General features: G+C 26.2%; 1 protein-coding gene across 1 annotated transcript in view; it reads right to left on the bottom strand.

The window, feature by feature from the left end:
- Window positions 1-241: 241 nt before the first annotated feature.
- Window positions 242-11938, bottom strand: part of LOC142331043 (ADP-dependent glucokinase-like) — a 60413-nt gene continuing 48716 nt past the window's right edge. Inside the window, exon 10 of the mRNA XM_075376666.1 lies at window positions 242-11095. The gene's annotated coding sequence lies outside the window, so the exon portion shown is untranslated. The remainder of the gene's footprint in view (window positions 11096-11938) is intronic.

Genomic DNA, 11938 nt, shown 5'->3' with positions numbered 1-11938 from the left:
ATTTTAGTTTTCTAGAAAGGGTGTATGTGATGGGAAAGATCAAACAAAACAACAACATAAATCTTGCAGAATTAATTTTTAAAAAAATGCTATAATAGTTTATTGAGCAGACAATAACGTGACTGATGTAATCTTCTTGCTTACAGCAATTTATTTGCACCAGCATATATATCTAGAGGAATTAAAACAGCCTTTCATTTTATTTATTAATAAAAATGAGCAAAATAAAAAAAACCTTAAATTATTTGCAATATCAATTTATTTTCATTCAGTCTTTTTTATTATTTAAGATAATAGGTAACAAACTGAAGATTTTTAAACACCTTCATAACAACTAATATTCATATATAGTAAACAGAGATATAATAGGATCATATATATTTTTTGTGACATTCAATTAAAATTAATCCATTATCTATAAATACACATTACCTAATTTTAAATTACAATATATCACCAGAAAAAACATTCTTTTTTAATTAACTAAGTTACATACCAAAATTATTCTGAATTTAAGATTCCTATTACGTATTTATATTGTAATAAAAATATTACCTTTCAAAAAAAAACAGAACTAGTAAATTTCTTGTTTTTGTATTCAAGTGCAATTCACTTAAATAAACTACAATCTATATATATATATATATAAGAAGTATATAACTGTAATAACATTTTATTGTAACACAGCAACTTAATTAATAGTGCACATCCTTTTTTTCATTTTTAAGTAATTAGTTTATAGATTACTATATATAATCAAAAAAGTAATAATCACAAACTGTCAATTTACAATCGTAAAGTAAATAAGCTTCAGTTTTACCAGTAGTAGTGAATATTTAGTATAATGAAAGATGAAATATTTAGTAGTGAAAATTGTGACAATTGCCTGTACATATAAAAAATAAATAAAAGAATTGAAAATGATGAAAGGTACCTTACTTAAGAAAATTATATCTAAGAACATGCAAATTAAAAACAATCTAAAGAAATCTGTCTTTAGTAATTGCTGAAGAAAACAAAATTAATTCTAATTCATTGTAACAAGTAATTTTTTTTTACTGAAAATGTTATTTAAATCTGATTTAATCCTAAAATAAAAGCAATAAGGTACTGCTATTTTTATAAAAGAAATAACACACTTATAATTTATTGGAATGGGGGAGAAAATTAACAAATCTAGTAAAAAAATTATAAAATATAAGCTTTCATACCTGAATAAAATACAATTAAATAAATTAAACATACAATATCAAACATTTCATTTTAAAATAAATCATGTTTAATAGGAATGGTATAATAAAAATATGAACTATTAATCTATAATAAAACCCTGCCCCTATCAAATACACAATTCTTATTGAGAAAAAATTATTTTTAAAAATAGAATATGCTTCTTTTAGTAATTAAAGTCAATGAAATTATTTGACTTCAGTGTATGTGTAATATTTTATAGTAGTCTTTTAGATAAACAACTGGTATGAATAAAGTTTTTCATACTCCTAATGTTGAAATATTTTACACTTTCTATGGTAAACAATTGTTAAAATACAAAAAACTAAAAAAACTCTACTTAACACTTTGACTAAGGAGTTTGCTATACCATAATTGTATTTGGAAATTACATCATGAAGCAAAGTACACCACTGTGGTGTAAGAATTTTTTCCTAATGACAAAACTTCACCTTTAACAGCCATTTTGTTTGTATGTCAACAAGTTCAATTAGTGCGTTTATTTTTTGTTCTGGGATGAATAACATTTAAAAACAACCAGACCTATTTTATATCTTTCATTGAATTGAATTTGGTTTTGTTTTTTTTTTAATGTCATGTCCTTTGCTTAATTATACTCAGAACACTCGCATTTTATTTTTAGTAATCTAAATAATGATCCGTAATTATCTCACCCATTACATAAAATTAATCTCCTAAATTTTTTTTACAATATCATGGCTAACATCTGATATCCAAAAGAAAAAGAATTAAACCTCAATAAATCAATATTATTTTGGTGAGGGAGAATTTATTTCCATTAATGCATCCGCAAAAAAAAAAAACAAAAAACTGCCAATAAAAGTTTACATGTTAACTCAACAAAGATTAGTTCCCCAATGTCTTATATATTGTGGGCCTAAAAATTGGAGTAAGGGACATGTCAATAAACTTATAAAAAAAAAACTTGAACAGTTTACACAGGTATTGGTAATTCCATTTACTTAGATAATTTTTACAATAGTGTACATCTCGCCCAATATCAGCTAGACGACAATACAGGTCACTAAAGATTTACAAAGGCTGCATATAAAAATTCCCTGCATGTCATAAACAATAAGATGGGCACCGATGAAGATGCTCAATAGTTAATCGATAAAAGTATTTGCGTCTTAAAAAGGAACTAAAAGACATAATAATGAAAACAAGAGTTTGATGGTAACATACAAGAAGTAAATTTCAAAGAAAAAAAACATTAAAAATGCTGGCATCTGTAATACACTACAACAATAATGTTTTGTGACCAGCGCCTAGCTTACTACTCTTAATTGTATCCAAAATCTGAAGTTCACTTTTTCCATATTATTATGAATAATTACATCCTGTTCAAAGAGTACATTAAATTAACAAAATTTGTACGTTTTAGAGATTAGGTGCTGATAAGAGGTTTTACTTAGTCTAGCAAATTTATCACTTCTGGAGGTGGACTACTATGTAGTGGTGTGGGTCACATTCCTCCTAGCTTCCAAAACATTTCCCTGATAAAATTCATCAACAACTATAAAAAGAAAAACACCTCAGAATTGACTTTTTCAATCCAGCCCCACAGTCTTAAAATTATGATTAAAAACTTAAAACAATTGTGTTGTACCTTATCAAAAAAACAGCATCTTGTGAATTAAGTCACCATTAAAACTTCAAATACAAGACTCGTAAAATCTGTAAGCTAATGTTAATTGTCAAAATAAACTCAGAGCATGACTTAAAATTTTAAGTGATCATGAGAGGAAAAAGTAATTGTAAGTTTTAGTTCACAGACACACAATCTGCAAATATTTCTCGCTTTAATAAACAAATTTATCTTCTTCATAAGCTTGACTATTGTTTACATTCATGTACTGAATTCAAATGATTCTAAATGTAAATAAAATTTGGAAATTATGATATTCAGCAAGATTTGATAATAAACACTTAACTTAAATTTATTTTAACTCTATACTTTCAATAATAATAAAATATCTTTCTTTTTTATTTTCATAAAACAACCTTATTATTGTAGAAGGCTAGTAGATGTAATTTTTTCAATTCTTGTCAACATATGTATTCATTGTTATTAGGCTAACATGATCATGACACATCTATGAAGATCTATATTCTCGTGCATCATTGATTTATCTGTCTAGAAAATAATTTAGAATATATATAAGTAGATGTGTCATTATTTTTAAGACTATAAAATAAAAAGTGATGCAATTTACATTTAACAACAAACTACAGGATCACACACATAAAAATGGACATCAAAGTGTTAACAGGTGTTTTTTTTATACACTGTCAAAGGTATACGAAAGAATAGTAAAATTATATATATGACACTTGTAAGTATCAGATTAAAATACAAACTCATACCAAAATAGTAAAATTAAATACATTATTTCATTGAAAGGGGCTGACAGCCATTTAAATATTTTAGCAATTATTAGAAGTTAAGAACTTCAAATTATCAATCTATTCTGCGACTTATTTTATACTAGTAAAAATTTTCCTTATTCTTAATGATGAAAAACATGTACATATAAATACTTAAATTATTATTTATCTCCAGGTATACTTCATTCAAAATGCACTGTGCTTTTAAGTAATATGCATTTTACAAAGTACAAAAAACCTAACTTAACAAATGCAAAAATGAATACAACTAATGTCTTTTTCTTTAAGTACATTAAGTTACCCGAACATTATTTTCTAAAAAATCAAATTTTAATAATTGTAGATATACCTAAAAATTTTAATACACAGTAAAACCTGCCAATGGAAGAATATTGTTTAAATGGAGACTATATATAATGTGAAGATCACGTTAAAATAGATTTTACAAAACCCATACCTGTGTTTATCTACAGGCTGATGTGATTATTTTAGGAACGAAATAAAATGCAACATTTTTCAGATTGATGTAAATAATGAATTTTAAATAAGGTGATGAAATATGCAAATTTTAGACAGAAAAAGTCTTTTGACAGGAATGTGATGTACATTATAAGAGCAGATCCAAACAAAGATTTTATTGGGAATATTTCATTTTATAGCAACAGACTATAAAGAGGTATTAGATGTTTACTAACTGTACTGGTATAACCTTATATTTTAAGTTTCAAGTTAAAATTTAAATTTTATTTTGAAGAATATATCGAAAATAATTTATTACAGTGCAATTACAATCGCTTAACTTTTTTTATGAGATGAATTAGAAAACAGTAGAGATTAGATCACCCTTGTCACTGCTAAATAGTATAAAAGTTCGCTGGTATGTACAATAGAACACATTGCTAAATTTTACTTATCATAAGCACAAAGCAATGTTTCTAAATTTTGAAAATAACATAAATCCATACCTTTTCCTAAATAAGAATAATAATTACATACATCTGAAAATGTATGTAGTACCTTTCTGTTAGGTATGCCTCACATGAACTGTTTCTGGTTCCCTTCAAGAATGAAGGAGGAAGAAACCATCATATTTCCAATTTTTTTAGAGCCAGATTTTTTTATTAGTTAGAATTGTTCTGAAATGTTTTGAAACTATAAATCAAACCCTCCTCAGATCTAATTTTAAATAAATCTACAATTCCATATATCTTTATATTTTAGGTCCATTGCCTCTTGATTTAGAATATTCATGTAAATTAACTGTAAATACTCCCAATATATGAATATTTGACGATATCCATAAATAGTAAGGTTAATATTGTTACAATTTGTAGTTGTAAATTACCTTAACTGTTACTTTTAACCTTGCATACATTGTTTAATACCTGCAGCTGAAAAACCAGGTTTTCATCCAAGAAAAGGTAAAAATATACAAAGATTCTTACAACAAATAAAAGTAAAAAAAGAAGAAAATATAACTGTAGAAAAGTTTTGAAGATAAAAAAAGTAAAACTTATTATAAGTAGTGAAATAAGGATTTTTTTTTTTATAGCAATATGAAAAGAAATTTAGGCATTAAATTTATTATTTACTGTGAATAAAGTAAATATGATTTACTTTTTTTTTAAAACTAACAAGTGAAATTCCATTATTGGCAGATTTTTACTGTATTTTAAAAAATGCAACTGTTATGAATATTAAACGTAAAAATAAAATTTATAAATTGTAAAATTTGATACACAATTTTAACTTAAAAGTATTTTAAAGCATTTAGAGTAAAATTTCATCACCGGGCAAAAAAGTCATAAAATGCATACACAGTCTACTGTTAACATGAACAATTACCACATCGTAAATTTAAGTATAAACTCTTGTTATTTATATAAATATAATTAAAGTTTAGCATTATAAAATAATTATATAAATTACACAATGCGATTTAAAATATATAAATACATACATATACACACACAAATAAATAACTGACTAGAATATTTACAGTGTAACAAACATTAAATAATATAAAATAAAAATCCTGAATCTACAGGACTAATAAATGTTCTCTAAGACTAGATAAATTGAATATAATGAACACATCAATTGCATGCGATACACTTCATTCAAAAAGTGGTAATAAAAATCAATTTTAATTTCAAATGTTAAAACAAATTTTTTTAAATCACAAAATTCTACAAAGCATAAGTACTTTGTTCCTTATTAATTTTATACAGTTATGTACTGTTTAAATTAGCTCATTAACACTTTAAAGATAGTCCTTACAACAAATAATGCCACATGAGTGCTAACTGATCTACAAGTTAGCACAATAATCATATTCATTTCATTATTAATACCGATGCAGATTGTTACATTTGGTATTTTCATTTTTTAACAGAGGCACATTTAAACTTGTATTTACTTCTGCAACAGCTATATTCTGTTGATCAGCATATATATTTTTTTCTTTTTTTTATTGCATTTTGAATATTTACATTAAACTACTAAATTAGGCTTACTTGCTTAGAAACCAAATTAGTTAATAGTAAGTTATTATAGTTTTAGCCAAATAATTATGAATGCTATTTTCATTGGAGGTTAGGTTTTTTATTTGAACTGGTATATTTACAGTGTTGTTATGTGATAGGCTTCTCATTTAAGCTGGTTAAAAAATTAATCTGTGTTTTCACAGAATAAGTTTGTTAACTACTGCATTATTATTCACAAAATTTAACTCTTATCCAGTACATTAATTTACTGCAGACTAGTCAAGTAGTGGTATAAGTGTTATACCACATTTAGAGAGCTCAGTGCTTTTATGCCTCCAGAATTGTAGCTGACATATAAAATTTGATTCTTTTGTAATGTTTCAAATATATGATTGTCATTCAGTTAAGATGAATTGTACAATGTTCATCTGAAGTACACAATATTTCATACAGATTTGTTCAATGTTGGCTATGAGGCATTCTGAAAAGTTTTTATTATTCATATTTTCCACTTCAATGTCACAAGTTTGAATACTCTTATATTCAACTTATATAACTCTTATATTCAACATTCATTTCATTTAATAAAGAACTTGCTCAATATAGTTATCAATATCAATCTGTGACAAATTACAACTAATAATCACTGTTCTATATGTCACAGAAAATACCCAAATATATCAAGAAGTAATAATGTTACCTGAGCCAGCTAGTACTTACTATCCAAATGAATGAAGTTTTAAAAAATGCGATTGGGCCAGCTTGTAGTTTCGTACAAAGAAATCAGAATGTTTTAACAGAGCTGTATTTTAATAGTAACAAAAACAATAATAATTTTGAGTTTTTACACGAAGATATTTGAAAATTGTAATGATGATGTATATGAACCATCTGATTCTGAGAAATCAAATTCGTCTGAAGAAAAATGTAGAAATAAAAATAAAAAAATTAACCAGAAAATAGAAAATTTAATCCAGATAACTGGGAGAAAAACAAAATTAAAAAAGCAGGATATCAGGCCAAACTTATAAAACAAATAAAGGCTTGTAAATCACCAAAAGAAGTGAACTCTGATTCATGTAAGTGGAAGGAAGTGTTTTAAATTTTATGATTATTTGAGAAAAGAAATTTGTTCAGCATTTTGGAGACTATTATTGTTGTCAAAAGAATGTTTTTAATTAACAATTTTTCAAACGAACTGACAAAAACTAGAAGAATATGTAGTGGAACAGGAATAAAAAATAATAACAGTAGAGCTTATTTTTTTCAAAAAGGTGGTGAAGAACGAGTATATACTTGTAAAAAATTTTTCTTTTTTTTTTTAAAGACTTTATGCATTAGTCATGTCCCTATAGAAAATGCATTAGCAGGAGCAAACGAAGCTGTAATATTTACAGAAATAGATATGCAAGGGAAAAAGGAATCTCCTTTATTTATATGTAAACTACCTAATTTATATTATATTTTTTATTTATACATAATATGGATATTTTTATAAAATTTTGTGATTGTTTTTCATTATTGTAACAAGGCAGACCCAACAGTAATGCAAACAGTCAAGAATCATATTGAAAGCTTTCCAACTGTCAAGTCCCACTATTCCTGAAAATCAACAAAAAGGTGCTACCTAGATGCTAGTCTATCAATTAAAACGATGTATCAACTTTACGTGGAAGAATCAAAAGAAAGAAAAAATAAACCAATCAATTGTCTCAGAAATAACGTACAGAAGATGTTTTGGTGAAAATTACATCTTTCATTTTTTCAGCCGAAGAAAGGTGTGTTGTTTTTATTGTTCTATTTCCAGTTATGTTTTATTTTGCCAAGAAAGATCAGTGCATAATTTGTAAAAATTATTAAAAAACCACAGATGAATAAATGAAGTTTGAATATGAAGATCATATACAAAGAAAAAAAATGAAGCAAATACAGCAAAATAAGAAGATAAATTGCATACAGTAAACGACAATAGTTTCAAGAGTGTTTAATTTGATCTGCAGACTGTTTTGCAGGTAACGATGTATGAAGCTACGCTCCACCAAACAAAGGGTACTGTTTTGTTTGGTCTGTGCTCAATGGCCAAAGAGGAAGCTGCGAGATTGAAACTGCAATTTTTCAGTGGATACTGCAAATTCTTGATCACATAAATAAAATTTCACTCCTTTCTGATATTTATAGTGGTCAGAACTGCTATGTAATCTGTAGTTCAGATTAAATACCTGCAAGTAGTAGAACATGAATTTTTGGGAAAAGCTCACACTTTAATGAAGTGCGATTTCATGCACAGTGCAACGCAGAGTGCCAAAAGACATGTTTCAGCCTTTTCTTTAAATGACTAGATTAACATTTTTCATATGACCTGTTCCTGTAGAGAGAAAAAGAAAATTAGTGGCAGCTACATAGTTAACAGTTGAATTTTTCAGATTTTATTGATTTGAAAAGTCTTGCAGCAAAGATTGTTAAGAACAAATCACTAGACCCTAAAGACGAACGGGTAAACTGGTTGAAAATTAAAGTTTTACGATATGAAAAAGAAAAGCCTGGTATATTCTCTTCTAATAGAATTATGAGGACCCAAAATTCAGAGTTATTTAAACTTCTGACCGCAGTCATCCTCCATTGTTTCGGCAGATATAACAAAATTATATAAGAGTCAATTACCAATTTCAGAAGCTAAAAAAAGATTTTATTAAATTGTGCACTAAAAATGTAATCCCTGAAGTAATTCATCCTTGGAACAAGTCACTTCCGACTGACAAAAAGCAGAAAGATCATGCTCCATAACCAGCCATTGATGACTACAGCGATTGGGACAAATTTTTAGATATTTTTTTAATTTTATGTGTGAATGGTTACTGTGATGAGAAAAAATGTTTTAATTTTTTATTAGATACAATTATTTTTTAGGCTATTGTTTTCAATAATATTATTTACCAGTAAGAAGTTGAAGAAATTAAGCCATTTTTTAGTTTGTAAGAATTTTCACTTTTTTAATGAAATATTGTTATATTGTAATTTTTTTGTCTAAGTTTCATTCCTCATTACATGAGAACGATTACGTTCAATAACTTTTTGGTTGAATGTGTAAGTTTCTCATTTTCTATAAAATTATGTAGTTAAAACAATGTTAAGTATCATGATTTTTTTTCATTTTTGTGACAATTTGTTTTGCTGTTATTATTTATGTTTATGTGCTTTACTCCTGATTACCTGGCAATACTTTCTTTTTAAAGTTTTGAATAGTTTTTAGATGAATGTGATAAACTTGTGATTCTTTATTTTGTGTTAAGGGTTATGTATTTTCTGTACCATTTGGTTCTATTTTTCAATATTTTTGTAACTTTTATTCTAATATTTTTGGTTTTTAAGATGAACTAGAAATTTTATGAACTATTTCAATAATCAATAAAATTTTAATCAATTTCACTGATTGAAAAAACATATTTTATACGCATTTAGGCTTTTTTCATTAATAATTCATATTAAAAATTGACCAAGTCACATTACATGTAAAATGTATTTGTAACCAAGTCATTTCCCACCCCATCATCACTGTATATAATAACATTTTTATAAACATTTACCAAACATGAAAATTGCGTTTTGATTAAGAGGAAAAACACACTCATGTGAACAAAATATTTAAAACTTGATTTTTCAAATCACGTAGAACTAACTTTAAATTGATTTTTCCCAGAAAGTACACTTTTTGACTGACACTTTTAGCAGTATATTCACAATATACATTCCTTGATTAGATCAAAATAATTAAAAAATTTTTTTTGTATAAATCTACTGTTGCTCAACACCTCACATTATGAACTTAATTAAAGTAATAAAACATTGTAATAAAGAACAGCTAGACTATAGTCATCAAATCATCCTTCTTTAACAGATACATACATTAACAGATGTATCTTTTAATAAAGTGCTATGATACATTAAGTAAATTTAATTATTTTCATATTCTACTGCATATCATCAAATATTTATTCTATAAAATGTAAAAATTCAAGAACAGATTATATATAACTCTCCTTCTCTCCTTACAACATGTGAGCAATATCTTAGGAGTATATAAAATAATCTGTCACACGACACAGGAACTGAAGGATAATATCAGCAATGCATTATACCACTGATATTACTATTTTATACTAAGGTAGATCTAAACACAATTAGACATATACTGATGCCATAGGCAACCATTTCTTACATATTTTCTGATTGGGAGTTTTTTTAAGTATTATTTTTACATTTTCCTATAGATCTTTGACATTCTGCATTAACTATGCACTACACATTTTTAACAGACAGCATATGATTGGTCATAACTTTTAACTTGCACTAGATTCACAATATACAAGTGATTTCTCAAAGAGATAGAGATAAACTGTAAACAACACTAATTACTAAAAGAGTATGGATATTATAAGTAAGGAAGCAGATCAGGTAACTGTTATACAGTAGACTATGTATGAACTATTTTGACAATAAAAAAGCACAATAGTAATTTTAAAAATACATGAATAAGCTCAAAAAGTACAATACAATGTTCTTAACACAATTACCATTTTCACCCTGATTAAAATACACAATTAATTATAACAGAATTTAATAATTTACAATTACTTTTTTATTAACTGCTAAAATTTCATTAAAAATTAGGTTTTATTCATGATTTATTAAGTGCAAATACATTCTTAGATAACAATATGTTTATTATGTTATGATCCTCAGTTGAAACATAATCGTTAAAGTAACTCCTTTCCTTGAAAATCTGGCACTGAAGGATGTGTATCATTCATATTAATCATTTTTTACCTTAACATATTTTGAAACTTCTACTGTCTGCAGACAGAAATATGGTATAGAATGTTTTTTTTTTAAGAACCCCACACATAGACATGATGCCATCAGATTGAAATTTGTAGTTTGGCAGAGCTTCCTCTAATAAATATTAGTAATCACTGCAAGATCCACAAAAGTAAAACACCCTTTTCAAAAAAAAAACAATGGCAGGAAACACAGCTACAACTTCACAAATACTATCTAAAAAGACCAAACTTTTTCTGATTTTATTTAAAAAGAAAATGTTAAAACAATTGAAATAACTAACACAGCCTATCCCTACCTCCTTATTCACATAAAATGTGGACATATCTACTATTAATATGGTAAAAGTTAATGTAATAGTATATGAACAAAGATTAATTATGATGAAGCTAAGAAGGGTAGATAATTATACTCAATATAAAAATTATGACGATCTTAGCAGAAAAAAAAAAAAATATATATATATAATTTAATAACGATTTTAAGATTAATTTTCACTGGGAAAAATTCATCATTTTAACAACAGAAAAGAAACAGCTTGTAATGTAATTAATCAAATCAGAAATGAAGGACAGAATTTGGCAATGTAAAAATCTTCATCAGTTCATGAATACACATCTATCATATATAAATGATGCATTTATGACAGCAAAATTTTTCAGAACTTTTTAAGGCAAATATATATATATATATATATACAAGACAATGTCTCAAAAAAAAATACCCAATCCAATTTACCTTACTTAAGAAATTGAGTTGGAAATCACAAATCAATGAAACGCTGTCCAGTAACTTCAAAACTTGTTAAAAGAGTTAAGAGACTATTAATAAAAAATCTGTTTTTTTGAAATGTTGAGTCATACAACATAGGTAGTCATCATATAACACACTACAAGGTAAACACAAACATCTGCACAGTAAATTTTCTCTAAATATCTCGTAAATTTTAAACAGCAAAGAAGAGATAATAACAACAT

This window comes from Lycorma delicatula, chromosome 10 (genome assembly GCF_047948215.1).
Source record: "Lycorma delicatula isolate Av1 chromosome 10, ASM4794821v1, whole genome shotgun sequence".
Taxonomy (NCBI): Eukaryota; Metazoa; Arthropoda; class Insecta; order Hemiptera; family Fulgoridae; genus Lycorma; species Lycorma delicatula.
This window is presented reverse-complemented; position numbering and strand designations above follow the sequence as displayed.